The 23,710-nt window shown below is 38.3% G+C and overlaps 1 long non-coding RNA gene across 1 annotated transcript; it reads left to right on the forward strand.

Moving 5' to 3' along the window:
- The first annotated feature begins 1,936 nt into the window (after nucleotides 1-1,936).
- On the forward strand, nucleotides 1,937-19,416 carry LOC140000724 (uncharacterized). The gene is made up of 2 exons (XR_011805897.1): nucleotides 1,937-2,316; nucleotides 4,755-19,416. It is a non-coding gene; the product is annotated as an uncharacterized lncRNA (long non-coding RNA).
- The last annotated feature ends 4,294 nt before the right edge of the window (nucleotides 19,417-23,710 follow it).

Consider the following 23,710-nt stretch of genomic DNA (forward strand, 5'->3'; position numbering starts at 1 on the left):
ACATGAAGAAGACAGGTCAAAATAATGTTCAAAAATAAAAATAAAAATTAAAGCTAGGTATGAGCAGAAAGTATGGAATTGAAGAGCTTAGTTATCCATTTTGTTTTCTTTTACTGGTTGAAGCAATTTCCAGATTCATTCGAAAGTGCACAATCTCTTCCAGCAGCACCAAGAAATTGATTTGCTCTCAAACCACCATAAAGGGCTTGATCTTTCAAAGACAATTTTCAAATAGCTTGATCTAGCAAAAGGATGGAATATTTCTATTGTGCTCATCATATTTTCTAAGTAATTCCTGAATCTGCAAGTTCTGTGTTTGCTGGTGAGGTAAAAGAAATCCACTATGCTCAGCACTTATTGTTTGTATTGCAGCTTTTAGGAGTCCTCACCATGAACCTGGTCTCACTTTGCTATACACGAGATAAGCACCTGTGTCAGCTGCAAATGACCTATTAAAGAATGTTTGATTTATATGTGTACCTTCCAATGACAGAGAAGGTCTGAAGATAAGTCGTATGTTTGACAAACACGAAGAAAGGCTGCCGCCGTGCAGCCAGTGCTCCATGTCCCAGGGTTACATGACACAGGAGAGCTGCAATGCTTTGAGGGGAGGTGATCTTGCTCCCTCTGCCTCCTCCTGCCCCTCTGCAGTGTGCCCCTGTGCACATTGGCCCTGTCTTGCATGGGCTCTGGTCCCTCTTCTTGGGCTACTTCAGCTCACTGGTCCCACTGGGAAGGACTCAGCTCCTTGACAGTTTTATTAGTTCTCAGTTGAGATATGGCAGGGGGCAGGTGCATTGGAGGAAGCCACGTCGCTGGCCTCTCTCTGCACACACCAGGCCTACCAGCATTGCACAGCCTCCTGGCAGCATTGCACATCCAAGTAAAAAAAACAAAAAAAACCAAAAAAACAAAAAAAAAACACACTAGGGGTCAGGTTCCTGCTGACCTGCTTACAAATCGTTATTCAAAGCCTCAAGTAAGACAGAAGTGTTGATCCATTTCTGCTAATCCGTGAAAGAAATAGTCTGTCCTTCCTATCTCCTAGCTGCTCATCCAAGAAAGTACTTTAATATTGCCTAACTTGGATGTTTTTAAATGTAAGAAATGCTCTATATCAGTTGGTACTTCTTAATTTAATTGGCAGAGTAGAGGAATTTAAACAAACATTAAGGCAAGTTTAACTTCATTAAAGCAATACCTTCACATTCTTCTGCTGTTTGCAGGACTGGCCTTAAAGGGCAAAGGCATAAAAGCTTTCTATTTTAAAAGCAGGCTGAAAATGAAGAATATTAGATGTGATTAATTCTTTTAAATGATTTTAAATTAAATTCTGCTGTACTTTAATTAATTAAAAAAAAAGTTTTCTTATTTGCTATTGGTGTTATTGGAAGATATTCTTAATATTTTGTTTTATGTAAAGCTGGTGAAATATGATACAAATAGTCAAGGTAGAAAATGAATCATTCTTTGGAGAAATAGAGCAGCAAAGCCAAAGCTTTTCTAAAAGAACAACAACAAATTCCCAAAGAGTTTTTCTTTGTTAACTGTATGTAATAAATACACATGATCAGGCCGCTCCATCCTTCATGCCATTCCAAGCGAATTTCCATTTGTTTGGCTGACATCAAAAGATTTTAATTGCAGCTAGACCTCCTTCACTGCTGTAAAACATGACAAATAATACAGACAAAACAAGTTTAAAAAAGGTTTTAAAATACCTTATGTAAAGTCCAAGCAAAGCTTACTTCCTCACTGATAATACACCTGAAGCACATTCAAAGTCTTAGGGAGCTGAGGTTTTATTTATGTATTTGCCTGCTTCGAAAGTTAGTGATAAAGACAGATAAGAATGTACTGCCATATTTTAGCTGTCAGGTTTCAGATGCGGGATAGCAAACTGGAGGTGAACAGCCTTTGGTGACTGCCTATAGTGCTGGTGCATTCTCTGACCCAATCCTGGAAATAATTGACCCAGCATTCTCACTTTAAGTAAGGGAATTGGCTCTGCCTAACTCTGTAGGACAGGAGCAGGCAAAGCTGTTAACTCTGCTGCTCCATGCAGAAAATTCATGAAAATTGCTTTTCACCCTCAGAGTGGGCAATGAAGAGCACATCAGGGCAGCCACCCTGCCTGGAACTGCTGGAGTTTTGGCAGCTGTGGGAGTTTCGTGCCCGGTGCCCAGGGTTGGAGCTGCCCCCGCCGGCCCTGCTCCCTGTGCTCCCAGGAGCAGCCTGGTGCCAGCCCTGTGGCGGGTGCAGGTGGGAGGCCTTGCAGGAAGGACAAACGTGATACAGCAAGGCAGAGGCAAAAGGGTGAGTTTTTACAGGTTCTCTCATGTTTGCCATGCTCAGGATATGTCTCATTTTGATTAGCTTTACCGTGCATATCCATACTTATTAGGTGAACATAGGAGACTAGAATACACATTTATTGTGGCAGCTATCTAGTCTCATGTAAATCCGGCTGAATTCTGCTTTTATACCGAAGATTTTGCCTGAATGTTAATTAAGGCAAATTAAAGAATGTTTATGACTTAATTAAGCCATCCAGACTTATTGCATAGTGACCTATCACAAGTTTTGGATATCTGGGAGTGAGCTTGAAGAACTGCCAGCAGAAATAAGACAAATAGTCAAACTTACATAGAATGGATCTGCAAGTGGGGTTAGTGCAGAATGCACTGAGACATTAACTACTGGGACCTTAATGTCTCAGCAGCTTTATATTCTCAAGAAAGAGTGCAGAATGATCAAAAGAAAGAAACTTTACAGGTTCGTTAGAAATTATAAGAAAAGGGAGGCAGATCAAAGATTAATTTTGAAACCAAAAACTCTTAAAACCGAACAACTGCATACATTTCTAAGGGATAATGAAAGGTTTTGTAGCAAATTGGAAGGATTCAGACTGAGTATGTTTGGTGCCATTTTGCCATAAAGGTAAATAAAAACAGCTAGCAGGTGCATGTCTCAAATTTGAAACACAATAACATATTCATCTGGTAAAACAGAAAGTTTAATTCCAATTGATTTTTATTTTGATGTGAATAATTTTATTCTTATACTTCCCTAAAAATTATTTTACGATAAAATTTAAAGAAATGTCTGACATTTTGTATTTTATTTTCTTTTATAACAATTCTTCAAGCAAGATTTAAAAGCTAATTTAAAACAGAAAATAAAAGAAAATGGCATAAAAATAATGTGAATTTCAAAGGATAAATGATAAAGTTTCGGTAATGAAGGAGGAGTCATTTTGGATGAAATCATACTTGTATCATGATTAGATTCACCAGAAGTTGCACACTAAGTCTCATCCTACACTTGCAGTGCTTGATAACAGAGGCTGTTTCCTCAAATCCCTTGCAAAACTGTAACAGGAAGCTAGGCTGTCCTGCCCTTGCCAGGTCAGTGTAAGGATGGGATGGCCCAAGAAGATCTCAGTGTTTCCCAGCAGAGGAACTATTCTCAACCAAGCTAATTAATTGAGCTGTGCCCCATGAGTACAGGCTGCTGCCAAGACTGTAAGAAGAAAGGCACAGGGGCAAGGACAAAGGGAGCAGGGAGGTCTCAGCTGGAGCCATGAGAGGCTCCCTGTGCTCATTTGCTGAGACCACTCTGCATGGAGAGTGGCTTGAGCTTCTGGTGCTGCTAGAAGATGGTTTGGAAGTGGCACACAGCTTTCAAAAGAATCAAGACTTTGTTGCTTATTAGCTGCACTTTGTGTCATTCAGCACCCCTGAAGGTAGCACACAGAACATGGCTGTTGCTCAGCACCACACAGATTCACAGAGGGTGAGCAGCAGCTGCTATGCTGCATCCCATCCAGATCCAGGCGTGAGTTATCTGGCAGAGCGCCCTAATCCACATTGTGGCTGTGTGGCTCGTCACCATAGCCTCCTCCTGTTGTCATAATGCCAGTAAGACTGCAGGAATATACCAGCCTCCCTCACTAATGTCGTGGGGTGCCAGGGTGGCCACCATGAACATGTTTGAAGAGAAGGCGAGGAGTGCATGGATTAGTGGAAGAAGTTCTTCCTGGAAGGTGTGTCCCTACTTCTCATGCATCCAGACCCTGGCATACCTGAGGTGACATGGTGACCACCCTGCTCTACAATACAGGGTCAGGCAAGGACCCTCCTTCACTGGCATACTTGGCGGCTGTAGGCCTCTGCAGGTACAGTCAGGGTGGTCAGGAAGCTGGGGCATAAGCTGTGGGAAGCAGATCTGAGGAGAGGAGAGGAAATCCGAGAAAGCTGCTGACTTTCTATGTAATAGCCTCCTGGGCTGCCTGTGCCCTTCTGTGCTGTCCCTCCAACAGATGGGGTGGTTGAAGCCCCCCATGAGGATCAGGAATTGTGAAAGTGAGGCTGCTTCTAAGTCCGTAGAGGGCCTCATCTTCTTGTTCTTAATGGTCAGGTGCCCTGTAGCAGGTTCTTTATGGTCAGGTGCCCTGTGCCCTGTAATGTCATCTATTTGCCTGCCTTTAATCCTGACCTGACAGCTCTCTTCCAGCTCCTCATCCATCCCCAGGCAGAGCTCCATATGCCCCAGCTGCTCACAGACATCAAGCATGATGCCCCCTCCTCGCCTTCCCTGCCTGTCCTTCCCAAAGATCCTGTATCCTTCCATGACAACACTCCAGTCAAGGGAGCCATCCCGACACATCTCCCTAATGCCAGTTAGGCCATAGCCCTGCAGGTGTGCGCACATCTCTAACTGCTCTTCTTTATTCCCCACGCTACCTGTGTTAGCACAGGGACATCTAGGTTGTCCCCCGATGAAGCTGACTGACTGTCTGGAGTGGCTGGAATTCCTTTGTGCTGCTCTTCAGGTGCTCTTCTGCTGATCCATGAACCTTCTCCAGGCTCTGGGCATCTATCACTGACACTGGCATCAAATGGGGAGGAGTGGGATGGAGTGAGGTTCCCCTCCCTTGGTAACTCTAGTTTAAATTCCTCTTCACCATCTTGGCAAGCCTATGAATGAAGATGCTCTTGCCCTTTTCTGAGAGGTGGACCCCATCAGCCCCCAGCAGACCATGTTTCTCAAAGTGAGTTCTGTCATCTAAGTAGCTGAACCCCTGTCTGAGGCACCAGTCCTGCAACCATCTGTTGATTTGCCACATCCAACAGGCCTTTTCCATCCCCTTCCCTTTGACTGGCAGGACTTACGAAAAAGCTGCCTGTGCTACTGTGTCCTCTACTGCTGCTCCAGAGCTCTGTAGTCCCTCTGGATGCTCTTCTGACAGCTCCTGGCAGCATCACTGGTGCCCATCTGAAACAGCAGCAGTGAATAATAGTCATTAGGCCATTATGAGTCTTGATAGTCTCTTGGTGACATCCGTGATAAGAGCCCCTGGCAAGCAGCAGACTTCCCTGAGAGGACCTGGACAAGCTTGAGAAGTGGGCCCATGTGAACTGCATGAGGTTTACCAAGTCCAAGTGCAAGGTCCTGCACCTGGGTCGGGGCAACCCCAGATATGAGCACAGACTGGGATAAGGACTCATTGAGAGCTGTCCTGCAGAGAAGGACTTGTGGGTGGTTGAAAAGCTTGACATGAGCCAGCAGTCTGTGCTTGCAGCCCAGAAGACCAACTGCATCCTAGGCTGCATCAACAGGGGAGCAGCCAGCAGGTGGAAGGAGGTGATTGTGCTCCTCTGTTCTGCCCTTGTAAGCCCCCCCTAGCGTGCTGCATCCAGGTCTGGGGCCCCCAGCACAAGAACGTCCAGAGGAAGGCCATGCATTTGATCAGGCTGGAGCACCTTTCCTATGAAGAAAGGCTGACTGAGCTGGGGTTGTTCATCCTGAAGAAGAGAAGGCTCTGGGGTGACCTCATTATGGCTTTTCAGTACTTTAAAGGGGTTTTATAAGAAAGATGGACAGCAACCCTTTGCTCAGTCAGATAATGACAGGTCAGGGGCATATGGTTTTAAACTAAAAGAGGAGAGATTTAGATTAGATGTTAGGAGGAGATTCTCCACTCAGAGGGTGGTCAGGCACTGGAAAAGGTAGCCCAGAGAAGTTGTGCATGCCCCATCCCTGGACAAGGCAACCTGGTGTCCCTGCCCGTGGCGCTAGATGATCTTTAAGGTCCCTTCCAACCCATGCCATGCTATGATTCTATGATTCTATAATTCCATGATAAGTGTATTTAGTTGCCGTCTCCACATTTCATGGTATTATAATATTCATGAGAACTATAGGTTTAACAGCAATTGCTTTTGTTATGCCCCTCAGAATGTAGGTTAATCCACTGATAGGGAAATGGGTGCTAGTCATCACTGTTCATGCACTCCTAATTTGGCATATCCTAATTGTATGTCTCTCTTATTTTTCAGTAAGCACTGTTCTACCAATATTCCATTACCTTTAAAACGTATTTCTCTTTAGGAAAGAATATGCCTAACCGGAACTGAAACTCTTATTATATACATGATAGATGACTGACTTGCCCTATGTACTGAAAGCTTGTTCAGTGCTAAAGCAGGACAAAACTAAAGAGAGAAGAGAATCAGGCAAGAAAGGGAATGGTATGAAAAAATTTTCTTTGAAAAATTCCCATTCACTTTTTTGGATTTCGAACCAAATCCTGGAAAAAACATATGGTGATAAAGGTATATTTGACAGAATTGACTAATCAGAGCATATTCTTTTTTGCTCTGTTATATTAATTTCTATGGGAGATCTGCATGAACAGGTTTCTGGTAACATTATCCAAGGGCTACTGTGAGAAAGGACTCTAGGAATGGTCCGAGTGACTCAAACTGGCCAAATTAGTACAGCCAGCATTGCCAATAATAATATACAGAGTAGTCTGTAATATTAAAGAAACTTATATCTTTATTACCTAGTTTTAGGCTCTGGTATATTTCTAAATCATGAGTGCTAAGATTTAATGTCATTCCACATTCCAAAAACTGAAGAAATAATTCAGTAAGTGCCTAAGTGATATAGCAGAAACTGATGATAATTCTATTCATAAAGACAATAATGTATTTTTAGTCATCTATTTAGATTCATATGATAGATATTCATTTTTCATGTTACTCATTATACATTCATTGTAAAGAAAACACATTCAGCGAGAACAACACTACAAATATCAAGAAATAACAAACACTACAAAAGCAAGAAATAATAGATTTTAAAGAAAATAATAACCAATGGATTTTTTTTTTCATTATTTACTGGAGAAGAGGCAGGTAGCAGTTATTTCTGTTCAGTGGATCAGCCACCCAAACACCTGTATTTTTTAGTTCAGACCAATGAAATCTGATAGAGGTTTCACCTCTCTTTCACATTTCAGTCTGTGGAAGCCCGTCTTATTTAGAAAGTACTAAATGGGCCTTTCTTTATTATCTACTCTCTTGGTAAATGGTACTTGGTAACTAGACAAAACGGAAAACAGATGGGCAAGATAAATGCAATTCATTAAGCAAAAGCTAGAAAACATACAGAAGTAACACAGGTCAATGCAGTGTACTAAGATATTATTTATCATGTTATAAAGTTACTGCATTTGGATAACATCCAAAAGTCTGAATTGCAAGAGAGTGCCATTTCTGCCGACCTTTTGAAGCACAGTGTAGTTTTCAGAATTCAGAGGTACAAAAATTTAATATCAATCGTGATTTATTCTGCTGCAGTGAAAGCACAGGCCTACTGGATTGTGGCTAGTCTCTGAATACAAATGTGATATAGTACTCTGTTAACTTTCCTTCTACAGCCTCTCAAAACCTTAAATAATAATATAGCTTTTTGTACTGTATTACTTTTCACAAACAAGTCTTGCTGATTCAAAAACCAGCTTTTTAGAATGATATGGATTCAAATGCATACCTCCTTAGAAGCTTGCTTAGACATTAAGAGTTAATTAGGTTTGCTTTTAGGAGAAGGATTTTTATAAAGACAAACTCACAACCTGTTTAGCTTTTAACCAACCTTTCAGATGGTGCTGTGTGCTCCCAGGGTGAATGTTACAAAACAATGAAAAAACGAAGGAAGCTTATGGATATTCTTAACAGTCCCACAATTTTCGTCCTGTCAACCAATTTTTAATGCTGATGAAAAGTAGAAAAAACGTTAAATGATCATATTATTTTTCCCAGAGGGGTTCATTTTCCAATGGTACTTGAATAATATACTTCAGGCTAAGATAAGCATGTCTGCTGTCTAGATTTTACCAGCAGACATGGTGAAGCCAGCATCATTCCTCTGATAGAGTACAGTCAGAGCTGTCTGCCTTTCCCAGATTCATCAGGCCCTGAAAGAAAAAGACTACAGCCAAAGATATATGGATTTCGGCAAGGGCCTCCTTGTGTCTGTTAGGAAGACATGTGATTCAGTATCCTGTGGGTCTTCTTCTCTCTATTTTAGAATTGGTGCAGTTGGTGCAAGCTTAGCACTAACAAATCTGTCAGAGTACTTGGGCAAAATTCCAAGAAATTCGTGTTTCCATTCCTTTTAGTGCCATTTATCCTCCTTAACATGTCTTGCTGATAGTAACACGTATGCTGTATTGATCAGTGGAACCGTCTCATATATATTGAGAGACTGAGAGGTACTATTCTATTTGCAGAATGACAGCATCAGGAAAGACAGTATTTTCAGGCTAAGATTTAACCATCACCTGATTCACTGCAAGTAGTGACATGTATCTTTGGCAGACAGAAGGCTGGCAAAAAATGGCTTATGCCTAGGACAGTCATTATTACAAAAAATATCCATCATCCTATTGCTGCATGATTGCATTTCATAGCATTTGTGAGGCCCAGGGGACATTCTATTTCCAAGGCTGATGGTAAGATGTTCAATTTGCCTGCTGACTTCAAGTAATATGAGATATGCCAATATTTTGCTATGTGTCCAAGGTAAGGTTTAAAAGGATGGTTTGACAGAACATGATATTGTACAATATCATGTATCATGTATCTCAGGATGAAGGAAATATATTGGATTTTCACTTCAATTGGAATTTTCTGGCAAATGCTCTCTTAAAAGGCTGTTAATATGCAAGATTCTCATTGTATGCAGTAGATGTTAAAAGATCATAACCAAGGCATGGGCTGTCACAGTTGGTCTGACTAGGCTGGTACAAAGAGTGGAGGCTGTAATCACAAAAGACCAAGGTCAGGAAGACAAAGCCAAAGGCAAGGCAGAAGCCTGCTCAGCACCCAAGTCAGCTGCCAGTAATCCTAGAAGTTTAAAACTGCAAGGCAGGTCCTGAGATGTTTAGCGAGAAAGACAAGAAAAATGGTGAAGGCAGATGTGCAGCAGTCATTACTGGTCAGCTGAGAGGCCAAGCAGGCCTCAGGAAAAGGGTGGCTGCGTTTTTGGTTCTGATACAAATTGGCACGTTGAGTAATACAGCAGCAGTGGAACTCGCATAGACACATATCAGTTCTTAGGCTTAATGGCCAGCCTTTAATTCTTCGACAGTTTGGTCAGGTTATCAAGATGTAGGAGGCTGTCTTCTGCCAGATTGCTGTCTGCTCTTTAATAGTCCAAGCAGAGCATAATTGCAACTGACAGTAAGTTTATTCATAGCACTTCTTCTTATTGTCTGCCAGAGTTAGATGATAGGTATACTTCTAGGAAGACAGAAAATCTGATGAAAGGTTTTACATAACATGGACAGGAGTGATTTTTTTCTGCCTTGTCAAGCGGCTGCTCTGTTGTCAGCCTGCTGATATTTTGATCAATAGTGCACTCTTGACATTTAAGTTTGTTGCTCTAAAAGATGCAAGATCACTTTGAGAACTCAGGATCTGTCTTTCCGACCCAGTTTTACAGTATAACAAAAGATAACTACTCAGCAAACATCTCTGCAAAATATGACTCATTTTCTACTCTTACCAAGGACCATGTTAAAATGAAAATAAATATCCAAGTTCAAATAAGAAAGCACACACAGCTATCATTTTGAGAAGAAAGTGGAGAAAGGATTTTGGGAAAAATAAGCTGTCTATATTCATGAAGCAGCCACTTCTCCATCACAGGTACTCAGATTCCCTTTTTACTGTATCTGGAGATATTTCCAATTTTTTAACTCTTGCTCTCAACATCATTTGCATTTACAACTTTCCCACAGGCACCATTTTAAGGACACCTCTCAGTTCGGATCAGATCACTGTCCATTATTTCTAATAGGGAGGTACCAAGATTCCAATTTATCATGTCAGTGATGGATATGTAAAAAACCATATCTCAACAGGAGTATCAGGCTTATATTTTTGCTCCTTAATAAGTCTGTTACATTTCCTTTCTCTGTAGCTGGCATAAACCCTGTCCTACCGCACCTCTGGGCTTCCTGGCATTCCATTCCCACAAAAAAAAATCTGTTTTTTGCAGGAATCCATCCATGTATTACTGATACAATTTTCTCTTCAAAGTTTTACCTAAAGCATTTAACAGCGTAAAGCGAGGTGGAGCAGATATAATTTCCAGAAAGCTGTGATGGGATTTGGCATCCAGGCTTTCAATCACACTTTGCCATGTGAAGTAGAATTACAATATTGGACCAGAGAAATTACTGCTGCAGGAAGAGCTGTTTTGTCAGTTTACAGGTGGAGGGCGTATGGGGGTGGGAGGAACTGTTTAGCCTGCAATATCACTCTTTGTCCACTTAGGCATTACACAGATGTAAATATACTAACAAGCTCTTATTTTGTTTGAGTAACACGTTTATATTCTCTGGCAAATGCACAACAATTATTCAGAGAACTGTATGTATACAGACTAATTGTGCTAAAAGATGCCAAATGCCATTGAAAAATCTGTAGAGTAATGACAAGGCTGAAGAAAATGCTTCCAACAGGAAATATAATTTGGATTCCATAATCTTTAATTCTGCTGAGACTTGGAGCAAGTGTGCCAACTGTGATGCTTAAAGAGGTAAATAGTATTTTTGTTGGTGTTCTTTGTTTCAGTTTGTAATCATAGACAAGCTGTAAGATTACACTTTTAGAATAATTCACTGTAGAAATGCAGTGTAACTGTAACATTTAATCCGAGACTGAGCAAAATGGGTCCAGACTAACTGAGATGCAGAAAAAACCCACACAGTTGTCATAAAACAGTAACTTAAAAAGACTACTGATAATCTCATTTATCCAAACTTCATTTTTCAACCTGTTGATATTCCCTAAAATATCTGCCTTCTGTTACACTTGCTATTATCAACATTAAAAAATTGTAAAGCTATTCCACACTGCATCTTAATGTACAGCTTTCTAAATGCCAAATAATTATTGTAGTATGCATCATTTTGCTGACTGCATCTTCGCCAACACTTATAAATATATATTTACATATTTCTGGATGCATATTGAGTTCTGTGACTGAAGAACAGTTTTGTTTTACAAGACTAAAAATACATTTCTTTCCTGAGCTATTTATCAAATGACAAATGTTTCAGTTACAAAACCGTACATGTGTATGTGAGTGATGACTAACTTGTCCTCTGCGTTGTCTAGATTTTGAATCACAGCAAAGTCCAAGTCCTCCAGGCCATTTCCCTTAAAAAACAAAACAAAACAAAACAAAACAAAAGGCAGGGAGAGAAGATAATGGAATCTACTCCCTTTTATTTTATTTGTTTACAAGGAATGCACAAAGTCATTTTTCAGAACTTTGGAGTAATCAAACAATTGATAATTGCTTTGGTCACAGCTCTATTCCGTAAGCAGTAAAGTCTGGCTCAAAGGTTTTTTCTTTTTTTCTCTCTTTTTTTTTTTTTTTTCTTCTTTTTGAAGAAAAACTAGAAAGACTAATATTTTGGTGTCTGTTTGTTCATTCAGATACTAGGAGGAGCCTACGTAAGGACGCTAGAGGCTCTACAGACTTGTATATGCTACTTAAGACTGTACTTTGACCTGTACTGATTGCTCAACTATATTATTGATTTATTTGTTTAATAAATAAAAAGAGCTTAATAGCTGACTTTTTCACCATGTTAAAGGTGACTGCTCTATGCACCCAGGTTTAATCTAGTCCAGACAACAGGTGGCAATAATATAATTTTCTTTATTTTTGTTATTGATACATTACTCTGAAAACAGTGACAAAAGAACAACGTTCCTCAGATTTGTTAGATTTGTATTTTCTTATTGAAAGTTGAACAGCTTCAGAACAAATATTTTCATAAACTTGGCCTAGGGATGAGGTTATGAATTGGACTTTCAACTGCTAGGTTAAAATAGAAATAATCTGTTTCTATTTCTTCCACGTAGATTTTGTCCTGAAAGATGTGTTGTGATTAATTAATTCCATTCCAGAACTCAATCTGTTTTTAGATAGATTAAGTAGTTTCACTCAGTTTCACTAAGTTTTATACTTTTTGAATAATTAGGCAGATGTTCTCAAAACCACATAAATGTATAAATACTATGTGATAAGAAAAATTCTGTTGTCCAATGTGATCTTCAGCTTCATTCTACTTATTTTGGAAGCTTTCCAGTGTTTTGTTACGTTTAGCCATTATGGCACTTGGAATTCAAAATTCACATTGTTTCTTTCATTGGGCCTGAAAAGATGTCTCAAAAGGCTTAAGCTGTCTAGAAAGTATCTCAGTTTGGCAGAGGCAGGATATGTCAGAAGAACAGAGATACTGATATATTTTCTTTTTACCCCTGAATCCAACAAATCCAGGAACCCGTAATAAATGTCAGCCTTGCATATTTGATTGTTACACAAAATCCAAACACTCCCAATTTTAATATCACTACATCCCTGTTTTAAAACTGTAAATAAATTATTATTATTATTATTATTGCTAGTTGAAGTGCTTTACAATGGAAGGTGTTGTTCAATTGTTAGCATATACTAATATAAATCTATGTTCTCTTGCTTATGACAGCACAAGCGTTTGTGCAATCAAAGGTAGTCATGTACAGAACCACGCCTGGCTGAGAACAAACTAATTTTTGTTTCCATAGGTGTCAGCTGTCTTTGTTGCCTGATTGCACTGTCTGTGCACCATCATGATTTCTAGAGCTCCAGCATAGGACCAATGATGGGAATTCAGATATGGGGTAAACAGTAAGACCAACTCTGTTAGCACTGGTTCAGACTTAGGAAAGGTTAAACAGTATCATTAAAGGCCCAATATCTCATCTTCTGTGAGCTATATTCAGAAAAATGTAATTAATTATCACCCTTTTGAAGTTGTGTAAATGTGGAAAGGCTAGCCGTTAAATAACAGTTAAGATATTGGATAGCATTAGCACTTGTAGAAATAAAATGCTCTAAACCAAAGCAGGATGTGTCTTAAAAAGCAGGGAAAGAGAATTGCTCTGTCAAGAAACATATTATCTAGCCAAAGATTTGCTGCCTCAGCTTAACTATGAGAGTAATTCTGGAATAAGGCTATACTTTCCCATCTAAGAAACCTTTTTTGTTGTTGTTGAGGCAGTATCCCTAACAACGCTTCTGTGATGACAATAAAAACAGAGGTTCTTCCTGCTGGGTGATAAGAACTTCAAAACTACTAATTCATTAACATTTCAGATTCACCACTTTCCTGCTTCCTGGATTTATAAAAGATTCAGTAAATGCTGCCAAAACAAAGAACACAAAGCAAAACAAAAACAAACACACAAAAACATAAACAATAAACATGGAAGACTACTTCTGTATTCTTCAGTATACGGTAGTGGCAGATTGTTTATGGTTTCTAACAACAGAAACTAATGTCATTTGATTTTCTAACTACAAAAGAATTATTGAGTATTTACCTTCTACTTTAGTGTTGATGCAACTGAAGTAACAGCTGAAATCTGCTTTAAACCTTAATAAAGTACTTGATTTAAAACCGCAAAGTGAAATTCCAAGTTTGCCTCTACATTCTGTGTGCTACAGAGTGCTCAGATTAAAAAGTGAATAGTCTGTTGTGCAATTTATACCTAATAAAACATTCTAAAAAGAGAAAAAAATGTTAATGATTTGTATTGCCACTATGATTTCCAAAATTACATATTACATACTTTCATCCAATTATGGCAAATAATATGTCCGTTGTCTTGGCATCAATGAATTACATCAATGGCAAAGAAAAAGGCATCCTTAGTCTGTAAAACATATATAAGTTGCACATCAGATTCAATGGAATAGTCACAGTCCATAATAGACATAATTTTGTTATAACTGGAAGCACAAAAGCACTGCATGCGCAGGACTCCGTAATTCAGCCATAGTGTTCTTGCTGTGCAGTTTAAATGCATGAGTGTGAATATTCATTAAATGGTTCTCTGAGATTCTATCGCAAATCGTCAGTCCCTTCCAAAGTATTCTTAAGAAAGCTTGTGATGCTTGCTGAAATTATGTTTTCTCACTATTCTGCATTTTATTGGCCCGTGGTTAAGATATTTCTTAGCTGACTGGCACACATTGGAATAAAGTTTTATCCAAAGGGCAGCAAGGGGTTTCTTGGTTTCCTGGAAGTACAGCAGGCCTGAACTAGATTTTTCTAATGCTTGTCTCACCTGAAGTCTTGCTTTCCAGTATCCTGGGCAGTGTCTTTGACATCACTGGTCATCTCATATGAACACATTGTCACATTGTAAAGTACTGAGCAAGCTCCTCAGAAAAAAAATCTTAATATATCTTTCTTCGTGGAAAAGTTCAGAGCCCATGCCTGATCATCCTAAATTATCCCCATTTTTTATTTTTATTTTTTTTTTGTATAGAACTTGTACCTGATCTATCTATGCATGCTTGTATGCTTCTATTCAGCTGTTAAAGTAGTCTGAATGACAAGCTTTAACATCTCCATTTTCTCTGATCTTCAAGTAAGCTTTGCAATTGATGTTATTGCCTTCTAGCATAAGAAGATAGAAGCTCTGAAACACAAACTTAACACAAACTCCTCAAATTTATTCTCCTGAAAAGCAGATTTTGGTCCTAACAAATATAGAGGTAAAGATTCATAACTTCAGCCCGTATCTTCAGTGAAGTTACTTTTGTTGACTCAAATTGTTTCCTTCTGTGATAGGCATGAGCAGGCAAATTAAATACAACTCTTACAAATGCAAGAATAAAATGATAGTGTGAATTTTTATATGCAGATCAGACACCTGTATTACTTGTCATCACCACAGAGAGTGCCAATTGAGTCTTGCTGACATTGGCAATGTGGTCATGGAGCAGATATGGTCATGTTGACAGGCATGTGATTACTTGTGATGCAGTTAGCATGCTGTGAAGAAAAAACTATAGAAGTCAATCCTCTCCCTGTTGCCTCCAGCAGAGAGGAGATTGAGAGATAATTTCCTCCCCATCATTCACACATTTTTGCTCACAGCAGAAAGAAAGAGATGAAAAAGCTAAGGAGCTAATTAATCACTGACTAAGGAAATGCAACACCACCAACAGAAAAGCCAAGATACAGTGTCAGGATGTTATCATAACTACTTAGTGATTCCTGTTTAATGCCATTTGATAATGAACTGTCTGTGGACCACTGGAGTTGAGAATAGTTGCAGTAGTTGATTGTGTATGTTTTTATTAGTAGTTATTTACAATCTTCTACACTGTGGTGGAAGAGGACACTACACCTATTACATCTTCACATAACCGTGAATGACATTTTCTCAAAAAGTGTCACTACTTTTTCTTATTTAGCCTAGTTTCCCAAGGAAAAATGAAATCCTATGATCAGAAAGCAAATGTCCTCTATATTCTACAATGTTTAAAAGTACTGGTAAACATCAAATCAAATATTGCAGAAAAGTAAAAAAGATATAATGGCATACAAAATTAATAAAAGTGGGCATTCAGGTAGAAGATGGACACCAGATTAACAATTATCTGATGGAGAAGTTCTACAGAACTTAACTCCTCTTTATAAACATAAGGTACTCTAAGGGAGAGATAGGCTAATAAATGCCACAACTGTGGAAAACAGTGCTTGTTCTTTATTAAATTACAGGGTATCAGAGAAGAAAGAGCAAACTGATAGAAAACTAAATTATACTGCTGCCAACAGAACCTCCTCTCTGCAGCCTCCTAGCTTTCCCTTTTTGCTTTCAAACTAGAATTCTGAAGCACTCTAACTGCAGAAAACTGTTGCAAAATTCTTCCTTCACCTGTCTCCTGCAGGATTTGTGGGGCTGTTCTCACCAGAGCTGTATAAATCTCGCTAAAACCTTTGTTTTACTTTCTGCATTGTGACATGAAATAGTGGAATAATGCAACCACGCGTTGTGCTTCTGTACAATGTAGGTCATGTACTGTGTCATAGAAACTTGTTACGGCATGTTACAACATTTAACAAACTCCCACAGTTTCTTTCTCTCTCTCTCAATTAACACTTCAACATCTTACAGAGCTCTTGCCCATGGATTTTGCTTCCCAATAGCCCATAGTGGGCCAGCTATCTCCTTTCTGACAGAGTTGATGTGTGGCAAATCACTCTAAACATGAAAATGGGTCAGTGGGAGGAAGTTGCAATGTACTCTGCAAGGTAATGTATGATCTTTTTGTTTTCCAATTTATAACGAACAATATTTTCATGTTGTGAATGTTCATCATTTCTGCATTACTGTTCTCCTGAGTGTATACTACATTATATTGCACACAAAAATGCATGCATATATTTACTGCAAAACTTTTTGTTGAAATCTCAACCAGCTAAAAAGCATTATGGCTGGCATGCCTCTGTCAACATCAAAGAGCCTACAGTAGCAGCCAGTGACTGTGGAAAGCACTCTCTTCTGTTGGGTGTGCTGGGGCAGGTGGAGACATGGTGTTAATTCCCTTCAATAGTGTAATAGGTTTGTTCATTTAGAAATAATCTTTTGTATGGACTTTAATCTTTAATCTCTGTATATGAGAAGTAAAACATAAAAGGAAGTGATTCTAATATTCTTAGGCATGTTTTGGAAGGCAAAAAGGATCACCTTGGTCTGAAGAACTGCAACTAGTGAAACCTGTATTCCTGAGAATGGTTTTGGTTAGAAGGGACCTTCAAAACCTTCTAGTTACACCCCTGATGCCATGGGCAGAGACACCTCCCACTAGACCAGGTGGGCTATCCAACCTGGCCATGAACACTTCCAGGGATGGGGGATCCACAGTTTCTCTGGGCAACCTGTGCCAGTGCTTCACCACCCTCTGAGTGAAGAATTTTAGGTAATAGAAGACCACTTCAAGGTCTTCCTGTAGCCTTCTCTTCTCCAGGCTGAAGAACCCAACTCCTTCAACCTGTCTTCATAGCAGAAGTGTTCTTAATTGTTCTAATACGTCCATGTCCTTGTTTTGGAGGCCCCAGAGCCTGTCCAGTTCCCTCTATATGGCATCCCTTCCCTCCAGCATTTTGACCACTCCACACAGCTTGGTGTCACTGGCAAACTTGCTAAGGGTGTGCTCGATCCTGTTGTCCATGTCACCAACAAACATATGAAACCGCACTGGTCCCAATACTGATCCCTGAGGAGTGCTGGTCATCACTGGTCTCCACCTGAACATTAAGCTATTGACCACAACTCTGAGTTCAACCATCCAGTCAATGCCTTACCTGCCTAGTGGTCCATTTGTCAAATTCACGTCTCTCCAATTTAGAGAGAAAGATATTGTGTGAGACAGTGTCAAATGCTTTGCACAAGTCTACACAGATGGTGTCAGTTGTCATTTACTTTTTGACCATTTCTCTTTGTCTACTCATTTTAGTAATGCATTAACAAAGAAGCAAACAAACAAACAAAAAGTCTCTCTCAAAATATAAGTTGATTTGTAAGATTTTTTTTTATAACATGAATTTGTAAGATTTTTTTTATGAGCTGAATTGAAAAGAGGTCAAAGGAAAAAAAAAGAACCAGAATGTCATACAAAAATACTCTGTACTGTATTTCTACATTTTTGAAGCTTTGCTTTCATAGGCAATAAGCAACAATAGACATAAAATATGCAAATTTTGTCCCATATTGTCAACATCATTCCAAGATAAGTAAATTTGTGAATATATGTCATGATTTAATTAGTTCATGTATGCAATGGTAGATTCATCTGAGATATTCTTAAGGATGTTTGCACTTGAAGTTACGGTGAATTTTCTCATCAAATAAGGATCTAGAACTTCTACAGAAATGAACAAATATTTTCAACCAAGGTGGGCCAGGAAATAATGCATTTCCTTATACTCACATACATTCCAAAACTTGGCAAAATATCCAGTACCAAATGTACTTCTGGACCACCTTGACTTAGTAACAACTTAGGGTGTTACTGCAGAAAAAATATGAAGGGAGTTGTACATGTGCTCAGCTTTTCTTTGCATGGTTTAAAACTTGTGGATTAAAAACATAAATAAGAGCATTAGTGAGGTTCCATAATAATTAGGTTTTTGCCCCAGGTAAAAGTTCAAAAAGTATCTAAAAAACCTGCTCCACAATCCTGTGAAGGGAGACAAGCTCCTGCAAATCTGTATATAGTGGATGTCTCTACTACACCGAGTCTTTCTACGAATACAGAAGACTATGATTATATTTGACCAATTTTTATACTCTGGGACTAAGTAAATGGTCAAGATTATATATATATGTATATATTAAATAAGTGTACCATAGGAACATGTAAGTGTAACTTGGTTTACATTTATTTCTGTCACTAGACTTACAATGATAAAACATACTTTCTGAATTAGGTAGTACCAAGCTCACACTTGTAACTGGCCTTTTTAACAAGTATGACATTTGCTGTGCTGAAGATATTTTGTTTTACCACTCATTAGATATTAGCTAATTAAAAAATCTTAACTGCTATTTCTATGTGACTTCTTAAATTTGAGACACTATTTTTTACTTTGATGTTGCTAATGCAGAATCTCCACCCATTAGTTGTTGGTTTATCCCCTTTAACCTTTGTTAATGCTTGAAGATTTGCACTTCTCAGAATGGTTTCCCAGGTTTGGATAACTCTGAGAATAATCAGGATACTACTGTGTTCTTTGTCTTTCATTAAATTTGTCTTTCATCAATAAAGCCTCCCAGTTGTGTTTCCTAGAGATGGTGTTTAGTATGTTTAGGATCCTTGGAGATGCAGAAGACTGTTTCTCTCTGTTTTGGGGATGTAACTCCAGTATTACGTAATACATCTGATCACTATTTTTCTTGAGATCTGAATGACACTGGAAAAGCCCACTGAAGGTTTTGTCCTATGATGTTAATCTGTTCTTTCCTTAGCGTAACCTATGCTTTACTTTTAAAGCCAGTGCTGTGTTGTTTACAATGAATATTTCGTTTTCTGCTGTGCTCCATCTTTACTTTGTATTGAGTACTGAATCAACTTTAATTTTGAAAAATGTATGTATATCTATAGCAGATACATTGTTCATTTTTTTGTGTGTTTTTATTCTACTGTATTTCCAGATAATTAAACACATGACTAAGTACCTAAATAAAATACAGATATCCAACAGCATTCAGAAAAAATGAAGGCATTCTTTCATTTCATAAAATCACATTGATGTATTGTTTAACAGCTAGATTCATCATTAATGAACAAGCTTGTCCAATATTTTTTTTCTGTTATTTAAAATTTTGTTGTGACTGTTTCTTGTTATTCTGTACTACTACTGTTGCACAGGAACTTCAGTAAGCTTTCATGTGTGTTCACACACATTTGGACAGACTTACTTGTGGCTTGTCATGGCTTACTTTCAGATCTTTCAAGGTAACTTTTTGATGTTTTGTCATGCCATGCTTATTAAATTAACATTGACTGTGAAGCTATCTGCTTCCTAGAGTCCAGCTGTTTTGATTCAGCACAGAGAGGATTAAGGCTGTTCAAGGTTCTCCAGTAGAAAAAGGCTTTGTTACAGCGAGTGGGCAAACCGGACATTGATCAGGAAAAATGAATTCAATGCTCATTGCAAACAATCGTGTATGGCTCACAAAAAAAGCTCAGAAAATGGTGTCAGACAGCACCTGGTGAGACAGATCAAATAGTTCTAGTATGTCCTCTGAGAACCGGCAGCACCATTGTTTGTAGGTGTCAAGACAGACTAACAAAAAGCCTTCCAAGGATTTGAAAGAGCCCAGAATCTTAATGCATATACACTTAAACTTGTTTCCTTCTGCCTTTTTGCTGTTTATTGTGATCTATAATATATTAAAATGATGATGAAGTTATTTAACCTATCAGGATAACAGAAGTAATTGATTGTTGCCTCTATATTAACTTTCTGCAAACATATAGTCTCAAAATTCTGATTTCAACAAAGAAGTACAACACCATTTTTTCCTCCCCAAAGAATATATTGTTACATAAAGACAGAAACTGTAAACATATATTTCAAATCATGCACTCTAAAAGCATTTGGAGGGAATTTCAGTATGTAAGGGAAGAAAAAATTCAGACTATATATATAAGTACCATATAAAATCAAATTTTTGCAGCAGTTCACATCAGACTTGTCAACAGGAGGATGCCAACAGATTATACTACATTTCTTCAAAGAAATGCAGCCTTTGCAAAGATATTTTGAAGAAAAAACATAAGCAGAAATTTGCATTACAAAAATTTAAAGGACAAAGAAAACTGGACCTTCCACATTTGTTCTATATTCCTTTTTTTTTTTTCTAATTATTTTTTATTTTATTATTATTATTATTAGAACTACAAATAACACCAGGAACTTAAGAAAGCTGCACACCTGCATGTTTTCAGCTGTATCTCAGCTGAGAATACACGAGGCTTCATAAAGTCCCCAGTGCTCACTTATACAGTGTTTCAAGATTTATACTAGGCCAATGCAGACTAATTCTAAAGCCATCAGAGTTTAAATACACATACAAACAAATGATTTTCTTAAAATTTACATGGCTCTGGTCCTTGATTCAATCAAGTGATCAAATGCAATGTTTAAAAGTTATATACCAAAGACAAGCAAAGAAATTCGATGGTGTTGAAAGCAATGCCTTATTTTGCTTCACTAGTTACTAATATTTTAGAGAAGAATGACCTGACTGCTATGAACATTGATTGATTTTTGCAGGCTGGAGCCTTACACCTTCAATAAATGCAAAGACTGGCAAGTACTTCTCCATGATACTAATAGTAGGCAATGAGGCACTGCTAAAGTGTTTCCTGGTAGATTTTTCATTTGGATTTAAATAAAAGTGATTGATCTGACACTGAGGAAACATCAAATGAAAATAAAATAGCCTGGCAGGAATGTGAAGGCTTATTGGTTTAAAAAAATAATTAAAAAAAAAAAAAGGAGGAGGAAAAGGGAAAAGCGGGGGTGTGGCTTGGTGTGGAAACAAACTCTAGTCAATAAGTATTTTCACAGATTTTTATTTTATTTTATTTATTTATTTTATTTTATTTTACTTTATTTTATTTTATTTTATTTATATATTTTTTACAATATTTTTAGCAACAGTAATTATAGCTTTATCTGCTGTTGTGAATTAGTATGCAGTTAAGGGGGTTATAGAAGTTACACCTGTGCAATATTTTTATATTTTCTATTTTGTTTGGGTAGCAGATGCCTTCAGGTATGGAGTTTACTTGACTGTATAGTTTCCGAACAGCCAGAGATAAGGTTTCTGTGGTCTGTAGTGGAAAATGTAATTTAGATACCATCAGACTGGTCAGTAAGAAAATAACTATTCAAAACCAGTTTCCTCTGTTTCCTATTAGAGGCTAGATCCAGAAAAGGAGTTTGGCATCTAAGGAAAGGAATAGTATGTTTTTAGGTGTCCAAATTCAAACCTGACATCTAACAAAAAAAAAAAAAAAAAAAAAAAAAAAAAAAATCACTCAGCAGCTGCTTATGGCTGAAGACATATCTGTACTTAAGATATGTCTTTCATATGATTGCAGGTCTGTTTTTGAACTTTTGTGTAGGTTTGTCCCACCCTCATTACCCGCGTTCCCGTCTAACCCTAAATGGGTAGAAAAAACATGGCCATGGCTGAAGATACAGCCAGAAGATTGCATTCCTCAGAGAATGTAGTTCTTAACGTAACAACAACAACAACAACAATAATAATAATAATTGTAAAGGATGGCAGAAACACTGTTATGTGTTGCTAGCACATTGTAGCCTATTGCAGAAGTTACTGGCAGGAGACCAAAGTTCCAGCAGTATATTCTAGCCAGTATTTAAATGCTTCAACACACAAAAAGTGTTCATGTACACAAATAACACTGACATAGGTGGATTACACACACATATATAAAAATATATATAATATGCATTTATTTGTAGTATCATACACACACAGATATGTGCAGATAGCCTTTAGTAAACATGGCTAGTTTATAAAAGTGGTCAGCATCACCATTTTCTTCCTTCCACACTTCAGAAGTTGATATATTCATTAATTGTTTGAAAAACAAGCCATTGACATCTATATTTAGGAGAGGAATCAAAATCACAGAGTCTGAGCAGAAGAAAACATACATTTCTAGGCCCTTACTAATATGCTTAATTCCTGAGAAAGGGCTGGGTTTTACATAAACAACTGTCTTCAGTGTTTCTTGTTCACTGCCCAGGAATCTTCCCTGAACAGTTTCAGATTTCTGAGTGTTATTTCTGAAGCACAGAGTTCTCCTTATCCTCTCCAAAACATAATTCAGGTATCTATCAAAGGAACCTGAGTTCTACTTGAGAAGAATTTCTTGGACCTGGCACTGCATCTCTAAGCAAATCAGAACCTGCATATGTTTTAGCGTTGCGTAGTACTGATATCCTTTTCCCATTCTGTGTGAAAAGAAACAAACAAGCAAACACCCACACACCCACAGGCAGAACCCACAAAGATGAAACAGAACTGGAAGCATTGTTCTAGTACTTGTCTCTTCATGCTACCAGTACTAGATCGACTGACGATAGACCAAAGGTTTTAGTCCTATGCCACCCTAGCTGAGTCTGTCAATTCAATACAAGATACATTCTTATTTATCAGCTACTAGATATTAGGATACTGTGGTGTATCTAACAAAATAGAACAGGTATCTAAGCAGATAATGGTTTCTGATGTTAAGTGTCTGTCATCTAGCAGATATCTCACAACAGGAATAGGAAGAGTTGCAAAATCAAACACACAGAAAACATGTCAAAATGTTGCCAAGAAAACCTGAGGTCCATATATACACCAGAACACTGTTTTATGTAACCTGAATTTGTCCCCTCAGACATTATTACACAGTTTTAAAGCACAAGACCGGATACTACTTTGCACATGACCCAAGGTATTATTGATTCAGTGGTCTGCACTTGCTGAAAATATCGTGATACAACACAGGGTTTTACTGTCATCTTCAGTTGTGGCCTCTCATTACTTGATACACACCAATGAAACAGTGAAGTGGCAATGCACCTGTTAATTTCCTTACATTTAATGGTGTTTGAAGAAATCATAGTTTATACAGTACTATTTTTATCTGTAAAAGACCATTCTTGAGCAAAAGTCCAGGTTCATAGCTTTCATTGGCCTCAACTGCAAATGCGGGTTCTGTGTACTTCTGCAGGTTAGATCACCTACATCTTGGGAAGGAACCCGGGAGGTAAAGAACCCCTACCAGCTTTCTGTGGGTACACTGGTTTGTGTGACACAGTACCAGCAAGAAGCCCTTTAACGGAGATGAGAACAGTGTCGGACTGTCTGCGGCACTTCAGTTCTCTCAGCCACCTGACCATTATTGTCTCTGCAGTACTCTTGTCTCATTCATCAAACTGCTTCTGGCTTTTCCAACAAGGGAA

The sequence above is a fragment of the Anas platyrhynchos genome, chromosome Z (assembly GCF_047663525.1).
Source record: "Anas platyrhynchos isolate ZD024472 breed Pekin duck chromosome Z, IASCAAS_PekinDuck_T2T, whole genome shotgun sequence".
Lineage (NCBI taxonomy): Eukaryota > Metazoa > Chordata > Aves > Anseriformes > Anatidae > Anas > Anas platyrhynchos.